The sequence below is a fragment of the Anser anser genome (genome assembly GCF_964211835.1).
Source record: "Anser anser genome assembly, chromosome: 1".
NCBI classification, from domain to species: Eukaryota; Metazoa; Chordata; class Aves; order Anseriformes; family Anatidae; genus Anser; species Anser anser.
The window spans coordinates 29,910,881-29,929,276 of NC_139720.1; the positions used below are offsets into that span (position 1 = coordinate 29,910,881).

The window sequence follows — 18,396 nt, forward strand, 5'->3', positions numbered from 1 at the left end:
GAGGAGAGCAAAACAACTGTTGCAATGTTACTGTGTATTAAAGGATTATGGAGTAATAGGAGTAATGGAAAGTGCATGCAAATACAAGCTGATGTTTTAGTTACTCGTTTTTCTCATGTTTGAGGAATACCAGACTATTTAGTAATGGTAAGCTAGCATTAGGCTCTATATAGCCAACAGTACAGAGGGATGAGACATCAACTTTGCTAGCAGCTTGCACTGGAAATTGTGACATAAGGCTGGTTTTTATAGTCTTCAAACACAGGTTCTGTTCCAAAAAGCAATACGCAGAGTTGCAAAGACAATTTTCTGTGTGTCCGTCTCATCCTGTTTTTCTGTTATCTCCCCTCCGTTGCCCTAGATTATTACTTAGTCTGCTTTTGTTTTCAGCTCCCAGCAAGACCAGCTAGTTCTATTTTCTCTGACTTCCCTAAATGCTTTTGGTAGAGCTATTGAAAGTACAGGAGAGACAGTCTGCTTAATTGAAGTTCTCATAACGAACGTCTGCATCATCATCTGCATAATACCAGGCATGGGGAGTGATTGCAGGAAGAAGCTTGCATGCTTGATAGCTCTGAAACAGATCATGATACCAATTGCCTAGCATGCTACACGCTGCATTCAGTGTAGGATTCACAGAAAATATTGAAACTTCTAGTCAGTTTCTGGCGTGGTTGGTTTAATTAGGAGATGAGACAAGCTGGTAAACGTGCCCAGTTTTCCTTTGGGGGCAGATGAAATTTGCTAGCTCTATGGGAGGATTGAATCTGCTCAGTATAAACCAGCTTGTCATAGAATAATGTAGATGACCTCAACAGACTACAAACAAAAAGCAGTCTTCAAAGGTTTGTCCCTTTCCAGAATTTAAACAGGCTTGTGTTGGCTCAGAAGGAGCTATCACTTCACAGAAATTTAATCTCCTGACAAACTCGAAGATTCTGGTTCAAAACAAAGTGTCATTAAAACCTCTCAATGAAATAGTTGTAAGAGCTTTGTAGTATTGCCAGAATAATATATTCTACTTCTACTTGTTTTTCAGCAATAGTTGAGCAATTGTAATTGGAAACTTAAGAAGAAAAAATCATCTTTTAATGGACAGCCAACGTGGAAAATTCTAGCCTGAATGGTAGAGGTTATAAAGGCTGGATTTTACAATTAGGCAATAGGTGTCACTGTACATGCTGTCTCTAATGGTCCTAAGGAGAAAGTAATTTAGGTATCAAACAGAGAAGAAATATTTCAGATGACCTGCTTTTTGTTGAGGCTAATCAAACAAATTAAAACAATTTACAAGCTAATTATAGTCCCTTCGCAGCAGCAAATGGTAGCGTGGTAGAGCTTCAGATAACTTCTCACATCGGTGTGGAGCAGGACATTTAAAAGAGACAGTGACAAATCTAGATTAATAACTTCAGTTAATCACTTGTATCCTGCTTGCTGGGCTTGAAGAGTAAAACGCTGTCAACCACACATACATGGGGACATAATTTTGGACACAGATCAAACAAATATTTGAATCATAGTAGTCTCTTTTATGGACTCACTTAGGAGTGAAATACCTTCACTGACAGGTGCTAGATTGAATCAATTTGAGCTTGCTGTTTCTAGAAACTACCAGGGGATGTTTAAAGCATCTTTAGCCAAGAGTGATCCATAGCAATCTAAATCCTTTTTTTTTTTTTCTCCTTTTTTTCCCCTTCTTCACTATATTTCATTCACAAAGAAAAACAGCATTTGCGTTATAAACTCTCTGGACAGAGATGTTCCTGCTGTTGTACAGGGCTTTTCACAGTGGCCCTTTTGGGGCCTGGTGCTGCTGATTATAATTATCCTTCTATTCATGCATATTGAGAAAAGCTATCACAAATAAATCGAGTCTATTTTAATCCCTTCTTTTAAAACATAACATTATAAATCGCATGTAATAGTAATTGGCATTTGACCTTTATTTTTATTGTATAGATTACTTTCTAAAATGATTTGGAGTGAGTGCTATTTCTAAATGAAATATTTTGAGTCATCATCCTTCTGAACTGTGATTGAGTTTGCTGGCCAAATGGATAAAGATAGATGATGTAGAAGTAGTTTTAATGTGGCCTTGTCTGTTGACCTATCTGAGACCCACAATGAGCATAGGCCCATTTTAGAAATATGTTAGGCAGCATTCATTTCACGAACATGAATTAGAGAGCTCTTTTCAGGACTGTAGGGTGCCTTAAAACCTGCAGCAAATGTGCCATCCTTTTTGGCATGGCTGTACAGCTATGCTATGAAATCTAAGTTTTTCTTATTTCTGAAAAGTTTTGAAATTGTTGATTGTGAGTACAGGCTAGTACTGTTCACTGAGAAAGAAAAATAGATGAACATAATTTCAGTGCTTGTGTTGCTTATTTATTTATTTTTTTTCACTGGCACTGATGCAATTTAAACTAACTTCAAATCCAAGTACTATATTTTAAAATCACACCACCTTTTACCCTTTCCCAACTGATAAATGTCAGGGTGATTTTTGTCTTAATATTGTCTCTGTTCATAGTGGCAAATGTGTAGTTTGCCATCAAAACTTATTGAGGTGTTGGATAAGAAACTCTTTCCTTTTTACTAGGTTTGACTCCTTTGTTTCTTTCCAAAAACAGGACAGAGCATACAGGTGAAGGGCACTTGTTGCTTACCAAGCAACGATCAGGGTTGAGTGAAAGACTTATCTCTTTACACAAGATCTCAAGAAAGCAATGCCATGCACCAACTAGAATGGTCTTTTTACTATGAGGACTTTGCTTAATTTATTGTGTTTTTATTAGTCTTCTTCATTTGTCTTACCCGTGCAACATATCTTGTCATAGTCCACAAGTAACTTATTGAATTAGAGGCTTCTTTTTCTCCGTTGAAGTGTCTTAATTAATAGTGTTGTAAGTAATATTGTCTTTTCCAAAATGAAATGATTTTCCCTGCTATGCAAAATGAACCTAGGAGGCAGCAGCCTGAAGTGTGTGCTTGCCAGTCATCATCATCTCCGTATTTTCTTGGTGAGATGCATAGTGCACTATTATTTAGCAATCTGTTGCACCATCATAGGTGCAAATTTAACGTCTGGGTTGGAAAAAAGTGTTGTGATATATTTTGGAGCCATTTTCCACTCTAAAAAATTGTTTCAGTCCTATTGTCTCTATTAAATGCATTTTAATATGGAACACTAATATCTGATCTCATGAATGAAATAGTGGATTAACATTTTAAGAAAAGTAATTCTGTTAACATTATTTGCATCCTCTTAATACTTTAATTTAGGGTAATAATCTAGTTTCTGATTATTAGATCCCTTTTAATAGCTATATTTCCTAAATGCCATTTATTGCTTTTGAATGATTTGTTTCGTAATGGAACCTAATGGAATGAGTGAATCTTTATCCTTTACATCTTATTATGTTTTTTTTTGTTGTAATTGTTGTTGTATGTGCTTGCTATAGCATTTGAAACTAACTGTAAGGCTGTGGAGGAGCCATTTATTCACCTACTTTTTCTGAAGATGTTTTTCATGCCTTTGAGTTTCAAGATCTGTTTTTCTCCACTGGATACCCAGAAAATTAGGACGTTTCTCCAAAAAGTCTTTGTAAAAATCCCAGGTGCTAAGACTGATTTTATTTTTTTCTCCTTTTTGAGACCAACTATAAGAAAGAGAAGAGGTGATTTTTGTCTGTGTGAGAGAACAGGTGAGTTTCCTGAGTGTCTGCATTTGATTACCATTACATACTTTCAGAAACTACAAGCTGGTCATACTGTTCAAACTGAAGGTCAGCTAAATCACTGTTCTAAAGAACAACATAATCTGCACATGTAGTAAAACTTCAGCATTATTTCTAATCATGATTTGCATGGAGATTTAGCCTCTTTGTATATATATGCACTTTGTGTTTTAAGAACTCCTTTTTCCTGTCAAATATGCTTGTCATTCTGTTGTTCTGTAATTAAAAAATTTAAGGTGCTACAAAGTTTTGAGAATCCATCAGAATTAATACAAAATATGTCATTTAATAATAAATGCTGAGAGGTGATTTTTCAGCTGAAGATAGAGAATTTCCATTGTGCCTATTCATATGATCTCTGGATGTGGCTTGGGCATTATATTGTCCGGCTTTCTAATTTGCACCTGTTTGTGTTCATCCATCTGGCTGAATGCAAGGTGCTGAAATCTATGCCTCTGCCAAATATAACCAATATTTAACACATGCTTGTGCCCATATATGGGTGTCTGCTTAGTCATATTTTTCTACCATATGTCTTGATTTTCAATTTAAAATGATTTTTTTTTTAAGTTAATAGACTAATAACTTTGTTAGATGAAAAATGAGTCATCGTTCACTGAGCTTTTTGGTTCCTGCTTATCTTTCAACTTGGGTATATTCATAAAATTACCTGTTTCTCCCCATTTTTCATCTATAAAGACAATTTTTGTAGCCACTGAATATGTATAGTTAGAAGAGATTCAAGAGTTTTGAGACATAGATAAAAATCACTTTTTTTTTTAACATTTGCTGAGTGGATACTGGGTAGGAGAAAAGGAAATCTAGGAAGGGTAAATCTTAAGGATGTTTGGGGGGCAAGAAGGACTGTGGCTCCTAAAGGGCTGGGAGGACAGGAGCCCTCTTTTTCACCATTCCCTCTCTTCTGTGCTGCTCAAATCCCTTTGTCCTCCATTGTTTTGGTGTGGAGAATGCCCCTACTTCCTTATGTTTATTTCCATTGTATCCATTAAATAATAGTATTGTATTATTCCTTCCCAAAATGTAGCTTGTTCTGCTTGTTTGCTGTAGCGGATGTTGGGGAGGAGAAGGAAACAGAGAGAAGGAACCTGGCTCTGCCTCTGCAGAGGAATTTGGTCAGAGTACTCACTGTGCTAATGGAGCAAAGTAATTATTTGTTGAGCAGGTATTTTCAAAAGAAGAAAGACTCAGTTACAAGCTTAAAGGTGACTGACTCTAGATGTATACAGAACTGCACAATTTCTGTTGATCAGGTGCTTCTTTCTGCCCCTAATTATGAATATGTTTTTACTGCAAAACTGTCTGTACTTGGCATGCTTTTGAGCGGATTTGTTCATGAGATTAATGTGAACAGATGGTAAGGTGAGCGTCACAGCAGCACCTAAAATATGGACCAAGGTTTGAAGGTCTGTCTTGTTCCAGTAAAGGACAGTGCTGGTGCTATAAAACTGTGATACAAAGTGCAATGGCATGCAGATTTCTTTATAAAAGGGAAAATCCTGTTCTGTGCAGCTGTTTGAAGTCGAATGGCTGCAGTGGAAATTAGTTTAATTTACATAATGATTTCATAGGCTAAAATATTAGCTGTCCTATAAATGACTGAAAAGGCTGCTCATTAATGCACAGCTTTTATGCAGTTATTACAAATGTCTGACATAATCTTTGGGCAGAAATACAGACTGAGGAAATTGAGTATGAAAATAAGCCACTTTTTGGATCTATCTGTCCTGTTTCTGTAATTCTGAGGAAAACATTCGATCGCCTCCTTCATTTTGTTTAATCAATGATTGCAAAACAAAAACTCTTACCATATGAAAGCATTTGAAGTTGGGGTTAGAATGCACAGTACTCATTTTTCTGATGGTCTTCAGTGAGGATTTGTCTTCCTTGAAACTACTTTACAATTTGAGGACTGCGAGTAGCAAATATGGCTGCAGTTTGAAAAAGAAAGTAAGCATGGTTTCAGAGATGACCAGGAGAAGTACTTACATGGCCAAATTAGTGAAAACTGAATGGATAATAGAATCAGTGAATGAATGGATAAGTGCAATATGTTTTTGGAAAAGCAAGCGTGGCTGTTGTGAAAGAAACATCCATAAATACTTGATTAAAAAGCATGCATGATGGTTTGGTTTCCAGCGAAGTTTGTAAGACCTTTATTTAATGTAGATTTTTCAAAATATTCACAAATCATATGGGGGAAAAAAAAGTGAGCAATTTGCTGTTGACTTACTAATAAATAAATTAAGGTGACTAAGATGGCACCGACAGTGAGAATTTGCCAGAGTACTTTATTGAATTGAATATCTGGCAAATAAAACAGCAAACGAAGATCATTATTGGTAAATATAAAATGGTATGCTTTGGGAAAAAACGAATCTTAGCTCCATATATAAAATGATGGGGTTCTAGTTGATGATTGTCACATGGCAGTGAAACTTTGGGATTATGACATGTAATTCTTTGAAAACTTGATGCTCAACAGCAGTCATAAAGGCAAAGCAAGTGTTATGAATTCTCAGCAAAAGAATAGAGAATCAGACAGAGAACATCCTTGTAAGATTGTGTAAATCCGTGTTTTTTCTACATCTACTGCCTACGCTTTTATTTACAATTTTATTTTATCCTTCAAAAGGATAAAGTCAAATATGTAAAAATGCTGATTTTGAGGTAAACCAGTGGGCAAAAGCATATTGTCAAATGCTCTGTTTCCCCTGTTCTTATAGTTTTCCAAAACCATCTTGGGAAAATAAATCCTGGAGATAGCATGATGGGTCAGATCCTGTTGGTCTGACTCAGCATGGATGTTTTGCTGTTCTTTGGTGATACTCTCTGCCAGTATTTGCCCTCCAATTAACTGCAGTTTAGGTGTTTCCTGAGCTGCTTGTGGCTCCTGTCTGGACTCCTCAATAGATTACTTTCCATTACCGTGTCCATTTCCCATTGAAAAAATATAAACAGTGAGTTATCTTTAGATAAATATTGAGTTATATTTAGACAAGGGGTTGTAAACCTGACAGGAAGAAACACTGTTGATTTGTCTGTTTTGAATTTGGCTTTGTCTCAGGTTCATTTGATGCTTTCTCATTTTTTACTCTAAAAAAGAGAGGGAACAGTTGGTCCTTACTTATCCTTTCAGTGTTACAGGGAGGTGGTGGAGTCACCGTCCCTGGGGGTGTTTAAGGAAAGGTTGGACGTGGTGCTTAAGGGACATGGTTTAGTGGGTGACAGTGGTGGTGGGGGGACGGTTGGACCAGATGATCTTGGAGGTCTTTTCCAATGTTTATGATTCTGTGATAACTTCATGGACCTTTCACAGGTCTGTAAGATAACATCTGAGAGGCCTTTTGACTTGTCTGCATCAGTTAGCTGTTAGCACAAACACACATCACATCATATAACCAGTGCTGATTCTGTTGTGACTCTTGATTTTTCTTGTATGTAATAATCCATATATGCATATCTGCAGTAAGAGGTATTATGTCTTTTTTAAAAGTCTGTAAAAAATTATTTTCCCACAAAGGTATTCAAAAATCATCACAAATAACTAGAATTCTAGCCTGACAAGTCTTTTAAATGTTTCATGCAAGTAAAAGTATGTATGGAGAAGACTGTCATCCTTGTTCTGCTCTTTTAATGCTATTCAAGCTGTGTGAAGGGAGTGAGGCTTCAGGCTTAGACTGTTGGCAAAGCTTACCAATTAGGTGGCCTATAAGGAAGAGAAGGACATTTGCGTGTGGTAAATGCATGCCACTGGCCTGTGGGAAGCCAAGGGAAAGCTTTTGGAGTAGGATCCCTTTTACTGTCTACTAAATCTACAGGGACTATGCATTTTGCAAGTATTACTAGCTCTCATGTGCCTAGTACAGATGTATGAAAAATCCTGACTGTACGTGGGACCCTGAAAGTACAGGAGATTTGGCAGTACTGGAAACACTGTTGTAAATAAGGTGTTATGATTTATGTCTCACGGCAAAGAGCTTCTTGGCCACCATTTACTGGAAGCTTGGGTTCTGTCACATATCTAAATTATTCAGAACTTCACAGTCTCAGTCTATAAATCATACTTCTTCAAAACGAAGAGCTACTGGACAAGGATTTTATTCATTACAATTGCATCTTTCAGGAAATTGATATGATGTGTGAATCTTTATTTGTGTAACAGTTTATACCAAAACAGTAAGAGGTTCTGAAAAAAAAAAATAAACATTTTGAAAATGAAACATTTAGATTTGTGTCAAAACAATTTAGCTAAATTTACTTTAAATTAGTGTAAAAACAAGTCCAAATTAAACCCATCAGCCAGTCTCCACTTCCCAGTACTCCCCAAATTACTTAGCCCTGCTAGATACCAGACATAAGCATTCACGCTGATTTCTTCATTATGCTATTTAGTATCCAAAGAAAAGAAATAGCATGTAGAGATCCTGTTTCTAATTGTGAACAGTCTGAGCTCAACTTTGCTGGAGATTTTTATCAGTTAATATGGATGGGAGACAAGAAAAAGATTCATTCTGAAGTTTTCCATCTTGCCAGAAGATTTCAAATTAGACCAGAATTTCTTCGTCTCTGATGGCTGTATTCCTGGAATATTCAATATGTCAAAAATGTATAGTTAGCAACACAAACCTAAAATATTTTGCTGTGTCATATTTGATTCTGAGAGATAGGGGATGCATTCTGCCAATGTGATTAATGACTAATTAGGCAGCTCTATAAGTGAGCAGAGTACAATTATAGCTACACACTGACAGGGACTTTTAGTTCTACATATGTTAGTTTTTGAGAAACTGCAATTTAAGTTTCTCATTAGGCATATTGCTCTGTAGCCTAGAAATATTCATGATGTTTTTTCCAGCCTGTTGAATTTTCCACAGCATATGAAGCAACTAAATTATGAAGGGGTGTAAAGAAATGGAACTAGAGAATAGAACATCATGTATTAGCTCATAGGAACTAAACTGAATAAAGAAGATTAACCAAAAATGCGTGACTTAAATAATCAGCCATCACAACAGGTCACAAGCTATTGTTAAGATCAAAGGGCAACAGAAGGCGTTGCATTTAGATTCTCCTGAAGGCCTTTTTAGTGTTAAATGAGAAGAGAGATTGTTCTCCAGCAACAGCCTTTTACATATTTTGCTCACTGAACGGTTGCATTTCTTACATAAAATGCATGTTGCTGCTTTCTCAAAATACTGCCATCTCGGCAGTGCAGGGTTAGGAGACCAAAGGCTTCCTTTCTAGTAGGTATTTACTAGGACTGTGTGGCCATGGACCAGTCTCTGTTCTTTGGAAAAAAAAAAAAAAAAGAAACAGTATGATGATTCTTGAAAGCTTTTGCATGTACCATGGGTTTCTGAAAGATCTCTGCCAGTTCCAGAGGAAAATCACGTGTAACATCCATTAGCTGCTCAAGAAGAGATCACAGCCTCTGAGGTGAGCATAGGAAGCCCTGGATACGCACTTCTTTCCATGACAGGCAATGGACGAGTGAGAAGTTACAGCTTCCAATGCCTGTAATTTAACAAGAACTTAACAAGAAATTAACAACTTCTCAATTTAACAAAAATTTAACAAGAAATTGGCCAACAGCTGCAGTAGGGCTTGTTTCAAATTTATATGTGAGAGAGAAACTATTGTATTGTAGAAGCCATGTTCTTCTATTTAACCTCTGGCTGGAAGAAACTCCAGAAGTTTTATGTATAAAAGGATTAGGAATGGGTAATAATGGAAGTTAAAGCTGCCTAACCCATGCTATCATGAATAGGTCATCACAGTCACTCTCTTAGGCTCACTTCTGTTTGCAAAGATTATGTATGCTCTGGGTTTGTAGTGTTGGGTCTTCCTACAGTGAAGTTGAGCTTTCTTTTCAGGAAATCTATGGCTTCTCTCCAGAAACAACTTAGGAAGAAAATAATAAAGTCCACCCCCTGTTGCTTATTGACACTTTATACTCAAGAAAGGTCTAACACTGGAATTAATGTATATAAGTTAGGATAGAAATGCAATGGTGTATGTGTAGAAAGAAAGTAACAGATCATTTTCTCCATGCAACTTGGCTGAAATCAATTGCATTACATATATTTCAGTGTGCAGGTAGAATAATTCTAAATACTTACAGTCTGATCCTCCAAAGAGATTTCTCAAAGCAGGAAAGTGAAAAATATCACCAGGGTCACTTTCTTTGTGCATCTTCTTACAGCGTTTCCATATGTGGTCAGCAATATTTTTTGACCTTGCGTAGTGACTTTTGTTACCAGCAATTCATTTAGAGAGGGTTTTTTTTTTTTTATTCTTCTGGGAATTATTAGGATGCTAAAAACCAAGTCCATTTTCCCTAGTGTAATCAGATTGAAATAAACTGGAAGAATGCCAGGTTTATTTCTGGTGCACCTCAAGCTTAGAATATCAGTGCAAACAAAGATTTTGTCCCTTGGTTTTGTGTTTTCGGTGTCTGAAACTAGGAGATGTCAAGTAGACAAAACTGCAAATGATAGTGTGCAAGTGCTTTACATACTGATGGAGAGAAGGTGGTGTCTTTAATCTCTGTGAAGCATTAATACTTTAAACAAGTATAGCTGTACCATCTCTATTGGGAATTAGGCAAAAAAAAAAAAAAAAAAAAGCTCTTCTATTTTTGTTCCTGGCTCTGGGAAGAAGTATTTGTTTGTTTTAAAGCTGGTCTTTGAATCCAGTGTTACCAAAGAGATGTTCAGAAAACAAGTGCTGCAGTGTGCTTGAACATCCTCATCTCTGGTTTCTGGGAATTAGAGGTATTGGTAATTTATTTCAGTTTATTAATTGCAAAATAACAGCAATTTTAATTTGAAATGCTTGTTAGTAACAGTCTTACAGTCTCTGAGGGGTAGTAGATAACCTTCTATGTCCTGCAAAGGGATTAGAAAATGCGGCCTTGGGAATTAAATAATTGTTTTATTGTAAATGAGTCCAAAAGCAGCCCATCCAAAAAAAAAAAAAAAAAAAGTCTAGAGATTTGGAAAGAAATATAAAGATACTGCTTTTGGCTGTTAACTCTACTCATAAACCCAGTGTTTAAACTCATAAACCCAGGATTTTTAACATTTTGTGAAGGAAACATTTTGTGAAGGACTGTCCTAAATAAAGGGCACATATGTAAGAGAAAGGGGGACCTCATTTAAATCACACAGAAACTAAGCTGTTGGCACTTCAAATCAAGAAGATTGCAAGACAGTTTTTGAACTGTGGAGCTGTAAGAAAAGCTAACAGGCACAGAAGAGCATGTGGCTCCGGGTGACATTCCTGCGTTTGCGGATTCTCTAGCCTAAGTGCAGGATACCTCAGAGGGTGGAACTAATCTAAAGGGAAACAAAACAGGTTGCCTTTTAAAGAGGGTGTCAAAAAAGGCATCAAATCAATAACACACCAGCTTTTAATCAAATTCTGGAAACAGAAGAAATAAGGAGATGAAAGTGCTAGCCCTAGGTCTAGCCGAATTTTGTTGAAGTCAGTCTATCTGATGTAATAGCAGAAACCACAACGTACAGGCAGGACAAAGCAAACCACACCACTGTTGGACTGTTCCCATCCTGTACAGCATTTGGAAGCATGTTACTGCACTGACCGTGCAGCAATGTCAGTAAACGGGGTTTTGTTACACAAGAATACGTATAGTTGGGCATGTGGAAGGATTGGAAGCCCACGATTCATTTGGCCAAAAGGAGGTGTCTAAAGCTAAACTTGTTGTTTCGACTTCTGTTACAGTCAATGGAGAGGAATGTGGACTCCCAGATGAAATTGGAATCTGAAATAATTTACACTAATTAGGTCCTAAAAGTGACCATTTTCTTTTCGTTCGGTATAAAGAAAGCACAAAGGGACTAGCTGAGATACAGACATGGCCAAAGTACATGACATGAATCTTGCCTGAAGTGGCAAGGAAAGTAGGCCACACAGATTTCAAAGCTTTTAAACTGGCAGAAGAAACAACAAGGAAACAACAGTCATGCAGATTCACTAGAAGAAGAATTGAATTTATTCTTCCTTCCTTCCTTCCTTCCTTCCTTCCTTCCTTCCTTCCTTCCTTGGTTTATGAAGAGACCTTTTAGCAATTGAAGAATTTTTAAGAAAGGAGAGTTCTAGAGATGTAGTGATTTCCATTTTTTTACAGTAAAACTCAATGTAATCCTGCCTCCAAAGTGGAGAGTAAACCAGCTGAATAGTAGCTTCTGTTTTCCGATTTTTAAATGAGGCTATCTGTTTGGTTTGTTTGGATTTGGTGCATATTACCACTGAAGCAATCCATTTATCTGCATTCTTTTAAAAATGCAGAGCATTTTAAAAGTGTTAGTTAGAAAAATGGGGGTTAAGTGTGGTTTGATGAGCAGGAAAATAATCTGGAAAAAATGAGTACATGTGCATTTTGTTCTCACTGTACTCATTTAGCTTTTTATGGAAATGCATGAACTGGTATAAACAAAGACATAATGTGTTTTTAATTCAGGAAGAAGTAGATCAGTGGGGTGAAAAGGAGATAGCAAACTTTAAAGCATTTGCCTTGTAGAATAACTTCAGAATTGCTTCAGTAAAATCCCCAAAGAGTAAGCTTTTGCTGGGCAAAAGAATGTGAGTGTATTAAAACTGAATATTTCTGAGTAATTTGAAATCTGTGCTGCCTGAATTACTGTGAATCAAATCAGGTTGCTATAAACAATAACAAAATGGGTGACTGTGCAAATAAATGCACTGGGTTATTTGAATTTGCATTATCGTATTTTGTGAGATGCTGTGAAAGTGGCAATGTGTAATTTATACGTGACCTAAATCAGTCTGTTTTGCAGAACGACATGCCTTTTTCATTAATTTTTACTTAAAAATAATTTAATAGCTATTACAGCAAACAAATTCCTTTTACGTTGTTCACTGAAAAAAACAGCACATCTCAGTGGGTATTGGTTTGATGTGTTAGATCATGTTCATGTAATCAGGAGCAGGGTTTTTAAACCTTTATTTAGTCTCTGCAAATGTCTCTAGTGGCTTTAGAGTTAATGGGCTTAGGTCTCCACTACGTTAGCTTCTGCATCTATTACCTGAAAAAAAACATATAACCATTAAGAGCAAAAATTTAGCACAAATGAAAGACTACTAAAAACATAGGCAGAAATGTAGATAAACATGTGATGTTAGTCAATAAATCACTCTGTTCAGCTGGGTTAAAGAATGCTATTCTGGGGACTTGCCAACCAGAAAGAATTACTTTGGAATTAAAGAACAAGAGCGTAACGGATAATCACTGTATCCCAAAAAACTTTCATAATCACTGTTTTGTCTCTATAAATGTGAAGCTCTTTTTTTTTGACATGGTCCAACCTTTCCTTTCTTTCCTCATCTATACAGATTTAGTGCTATGTTTGACATGTTCAGCCATATTCTTGATTCATGGCACAATTTTCTAGTGTACTCTATCGCTTTTTCCTCTTTATTTAGTTCCTTTTATTGAACACTTAAGGTTTGTGACTGGCAGTTTACATTTTCTTAGGCCTTTCTGAACGCAGATCTCCACTAGATCTGTTCACAGGTTTCAGTACTTTACATTCTCTATCTTGTGTTCTCATCCTTGATACCCTTCAGCAGTCTGTGAACTCTATATCCCATTTATGGTGCAGGCCTTTCATTATTGTCATCAGATGCTGAGGAGAAGAAAATATTTTGAATCAAAGCATTTCTCCTCATATTTGGGCTCAGAGTTTTAAAATATATGTTTGGAATTCTTTAAAATAGACAAAGTTTTATGTTTACATGCGGTCTTCTTGAATGAACAAAAAATGAAGTGTTGCTCTGATTTTGCCATATGAAAACAGAATTTTACTGGAATTTCAAAGTGTAAGTGTTTTATCATTTAAAGACAATTTTTTTTTTCTCTTTGAAGATTTGAACATTGAAATTCTTGGAGAAATACTTGTTTGCCAATCTTCTAGTATTTTTTTCCACTTGAAGGACTCTTGACCAATGTCTTAGGCAATTTCCCATCCTAAATTGGTTTTGTCTTTGATTTTTGTTTTTGGGGGTACATTGGCTAATTGCAAGAGTTCCAAGAAAATGCAAAGCACTATATATTTCATTAACTTATTTTTTAAATATATTTTAAATCAATTTTGTCTTTATCATCTGTGCATTCTGCTCTTTTCTTTTTCATCATTACATCCTTATTTTACCCTTTGGAATAAGCTCCGTGTGTTTGTCTACTAATAGGCTATCTTAATGTCTTGTAAGAAAATTAAAAAGAAAAATCTCTCTCACAGCTTTGCTGAAAGGATGAAGCTTAGTGTTATTGTTAGCATTTGTTTCATTAATTACTATTAAAGTACCAAATGCTGGTGATTCAGGGGATCAAGAAGAAAGCTAAATCAAGTGCATTATGCATATTTTCCCCTCGAAGCTGTGAAGGAAGTGACTAACTTTCACTTTTAGGTGGTAGCACAGCATCCTCTCAGAGATGCACTGGGATGTGCTTGCCGGAGAGCATTCCCTACATTTATCCAAGAGGTGTCAAGCATGCTCCTAACCAGAGGCTTGCTTAACGAAGAATGGGCCATGTCTGCTCCATTTCCTTTCCATTCTAGAGAACTTCACCTCCTGGCTTAAGCAGTGTGTGCTAATAGTGTTGTGGTCATCAGAGGAGCAGCAGTACTACGTGTTGTCCTGGGCCAGGAGTGCTGGAATGAGTGTATTTGAGGTAATTCACAAGTTTCTCAGAGGAGCTGTTATCAGGGCCATAGAGATGTTTTAGTACTCAGCACTCTCCTTATTACCTGATGCCTTCTGGCTCCTGGGCTCTCCGTGCAGAAGGGTTTATAACACTGTGCACTTACAGTCGTGGCCATAGTGAAGCCATTTTGTTACACTAAAACTACCTTTGTCAGTTCTTACTCTCAAGAGGAGCTGTACAGGCAAAAATTGTGTAAGAAAGAGGTGGTTTTAAGAGTGGTAGATGCATTAAATGATTTTAAACTTTCATGTATTTGTAATAATTGGAGCATATCTCTTTTATCTGAAAAAATGCCTCAGATTATTTTTACTTTTCTTTGAATGGAAGATGTATCTTCTGATTTGAAGAATCCACAACCAATTTATAAAACACCAGATGAGATGAAAAGTTTTCATTGATACAGAACTAGCCAATTTCTAGATGAGCACAATGTGATTTATGCGGTTGCTACAAAATGTCAATATGTTAGAGTCATCAGCTATCTAGTCAGTAAGTTATTGTGTATTCTGACAGTCCTCCATGAAGACAGATTTGTTTTACTTTGCATACAACAATAAGCTGCTTCTGTAGCAGTTGCTTCAAAGAATGTTGTCATCTGTGAAATAGCTTTTTCATGTAGTTTTTGCTATATTTTGCTGTCCTCAAACTGCATAGGAGAGACAATTAGTAAGAGTAGTTAAAAAAGAATATGTATCAAGAAGAAAATCAAATGATTAAAAGTCTTTTAAGTTGTGGTTTCCAAAAGGAATATTTCATATCCTGTAGTTGAGTATTATGAGCCTTTTAAGTGCTGTAACCTGAAAAGACATTAAAGCAGTCTATCACAAAGTTCAGCAATGTACTTATTCAACAGTATCCTGCTTAATACTGTCTTGCAGTACATTTCATCTGTATGTGTAGTTGGTTCTAAATATGAACTAACGATAAAAGATTTAGAATTAACTTTTAGAAAAAAACAACACATTGTTAAGTATCATTTCAAGTTAAAAATACTCATTATTGGTCTGAGGTAATAATCCCACTAGAAAATAGAGCTTTACAGTTTAAGATAACTAAAAAGGGACAGGAGATACAAATCTGACAAGCAGCTATATTCAGTCCTATCAGTGTAAATTACTCCAGATCTGTTTATTTTTGCTGTGCTTTGAATATCAAGAAATACTAATAAAATCTTTACTGGGCTAAGGGTGATTTTTTTTTTGTTTGTTTGTTTGTTAAAGCTCTGGTTTGTTAAGTTAGGGTCTCTAGAAGATACCGTATACTGTAAATTTGTATTTAACTGAAATTTTATCTGTGAATATTCTTTTAACTTTTCTATCATGTTGTGTCAGCTGTATAAATATGAGTGCTACCAAACAAAAAAGAATATTGGGATTAGCGGTCCAGAGAGGCTGACTACAGTCTGCATAGCTTATGGCTTGAAACAGTGTCTCTTGGGACATTTGAGATGCCAAGAAAAAAACAAGTGCAAAGGATAAGGAATTAGGTATGTCATAAATGCAGCCAAAGAGCAAAGACTCCTGGTCAAGAATAAGTGACAAGTGGAGTGAAAGGCTGTTTTGAGCTAGATAAACATGGATGAAAAGCAGAACAGAAGGACTCCAGAGAAAGGAAATAATGGGAGGAAATGTACGCTCCTGGGGAGAATACATTCAGAGCTCTGACAAAAGGGCATTTTGGAAAACCTTTTATGCTTCTGACGTAGATCTCAGGCAAAAGGACAAGTTAGCAGCAGAAGTGAAAATTGTCTTTGTTGGGAATTGTCATTACTTCAAAACGTAAATTTGATTGATGTTGTGGGAAGCAAATAATATATAACTTCATAGTAACTGAAGGAAAACATACTAAATCAGTCATATTCTGTAAGACTTTTTCAAAATCAAGCAGTAGGGAGTTCAAATACTGCAAACTTTAAGAATGCATCTAAGACTGGAGCATTGGGAGGACCTTGGTGATAGTATATATGAAAATCAGTGTGTAATAGAAGATTTCAATACAATATACATTAAGTTCCTACGTGCTACAAAATAGATTTTTTTTTGAAACAGTGTCCTGATATGGATAGAACTGCAATAAGTAACAGCAAAACGGCATGCAACTTTGTTATTCTTTGTTTCAAGATAAACCTTGTAAGTCCTTGATTTCTGTGCATGTGACTGTAAGCATGTGCTGGTACTGCAATACTGTACAAAACTGTATTTTTAAAAATCTAAGATGTTCATTGTTAAATTCACCTTCTGTTGTTGATGTATGCAGGATCCTACCTGCTTTTCCCTCATTAACAGTTTTTAGACTTTTAATGGAGTTGTACAGCCAACGTTGTTCCTGAAAAGGCATGAGTGCACTAGGAATGTCTATGGATGCCACCACCACTTCCTCAGATATCATTGTTGTAATCCAACACAGTAATGACTAAAAAACAATAAACTATCACTATGGACTATACGCACTAGCACTGAAATTAAAGTAGTGTAGAAATCTCAGGTCAGAACTAGATTTACAACTGGGTTTTAGTGGGTACATTTGGAATTACTTGTGAGTGTAATGGAGAGGCAATAGATTCCTTGTGGAGTTACCCCGTTTTGAAGATACTTGCTACTGCAAAGTTGAATTATGATGACTTTGTACTTTAACTATGTGGCATCAATAATATTATGGCCAGAGAAATGCAAAGCAACCCTGCATATGCTTACCAGCTTAGTCAACTGAATGCCCTTAGCAGTATTTGCAGTACTCTTCCAAAGATGCCAAATTTACAGCTTCACAAAGAAGTTACCAGCTAATTTTATTTTAAGAATCTGTTAGGTTTTGATCTTTTTTTGGCAAAAATAACCCAGACTGCATCCAATTTTTTTCTACTCTGCAACTCAGGAAAGATGAGACATGCATAAGTAATTGCCATAGTTTAGCTGATAAAACTAAAACTGAAGTAACTCTCAACAGAACAGTACTGCAAAAAGTTGCCCGTGACAGCTGAACCATACACTCCAAACTAAAAGTGGGTAAGCCCCTTTTTTGGTATACACAGGGAGTAGATAAACCGTATACTAACCAGTAAAGTGAGTAAATTTCTTGACTCTTGCTTCCTATCCTGTTTAGATGTATTACTTTATAGTTTGATCCTAAAATGGCTGTCAAGAAGCCTTCACTGCTCTCACACTTTCAAGAACATTACTACTGGGCAAATTTAAGGTGTCTGATAAAGAATATGGGCAAGCTAGTGACAGAAGAGCATTTATGGGTCTTATATTTTCCCATGGAAGTTGGTTTCATAAACAACCTAATTGTGATGCTTAGTATATTAAATAAATAAATAAAAATCATCCTTAATTTAGAGGCAATGTAAGATGAAAGGAAGCCTTGGGAGGGGGAAGGAAGAAGAAAAAGAGTATAAGAGGACATGTAGAAAGGCTGTTTGTAGCAGATCTTCAAAGAACTGTCATTTCTGATAGGAGTCTCTTGAGCATCTGCATTTTTAGTGTTCACCAAGAGAGACAGAAGTACTGATCCCTTTGAAATTCATGCACTAATACATAGTAAGTTAAAAAAAAAAAAATCAAATGTGTAATATTTTCCTGATGAAGTTGAAAGTTAATGTGTTTGGTTAGAGTATAGGTGAGGAGATAGCAGCACAAAAATACACTGTCAGGTTGTCCTGGTTTCAGCTAGGATAGAGTTAATTTTCCTCCTAGTAAAATGGTATGGTGCTGTGTTTTGGATTTAGGATGAGAATAATGTTGATAACACGCTGATGTTTTAATCGTTGCAGAGCAGTGCTTACACCAAGCCAAGGACTTTTCAGCTTCTCACTGTCCTGCCAGGGGGCAGGCTGGGGGTGCAGCAGGAGCTGGGAGGGGACAGACCCAGGACAGCTGACCCAAACTG

At 36.3% G+C, this 18,396-nt stretch overlaps 1 protein-coding gene and 1 long non-coding RNA gene across 8 annotated transcripts in view; both read left to right on the forward strand.

The window, feature by feature from the left end:
• The window catches only part of LOC310882345, a 108,444-nt gene extending 90,372 nt beyond the window's left edge, over positions 1-18,072 (forward strand). For both annotated transcript variants that reach the window (XR_014572898.1, XR_014572899.1), the window contains exon 2: positions 1-18,072. This exon is cut by the window's left edge. This is a non-coding gene — a long non-coding RNA (uncharacterized lncRNA).
• IMMP2L (inner mitochondrial membrane peptidase subunit 2) overlaps positions 1-18,396 on the forward strand; it is a 464,509-nt gene that overhangs the window by 107,118 nt on the left and 338,995 nt on the right. The gene's annotated exons all lie outside the window — the stretch shown is intronic.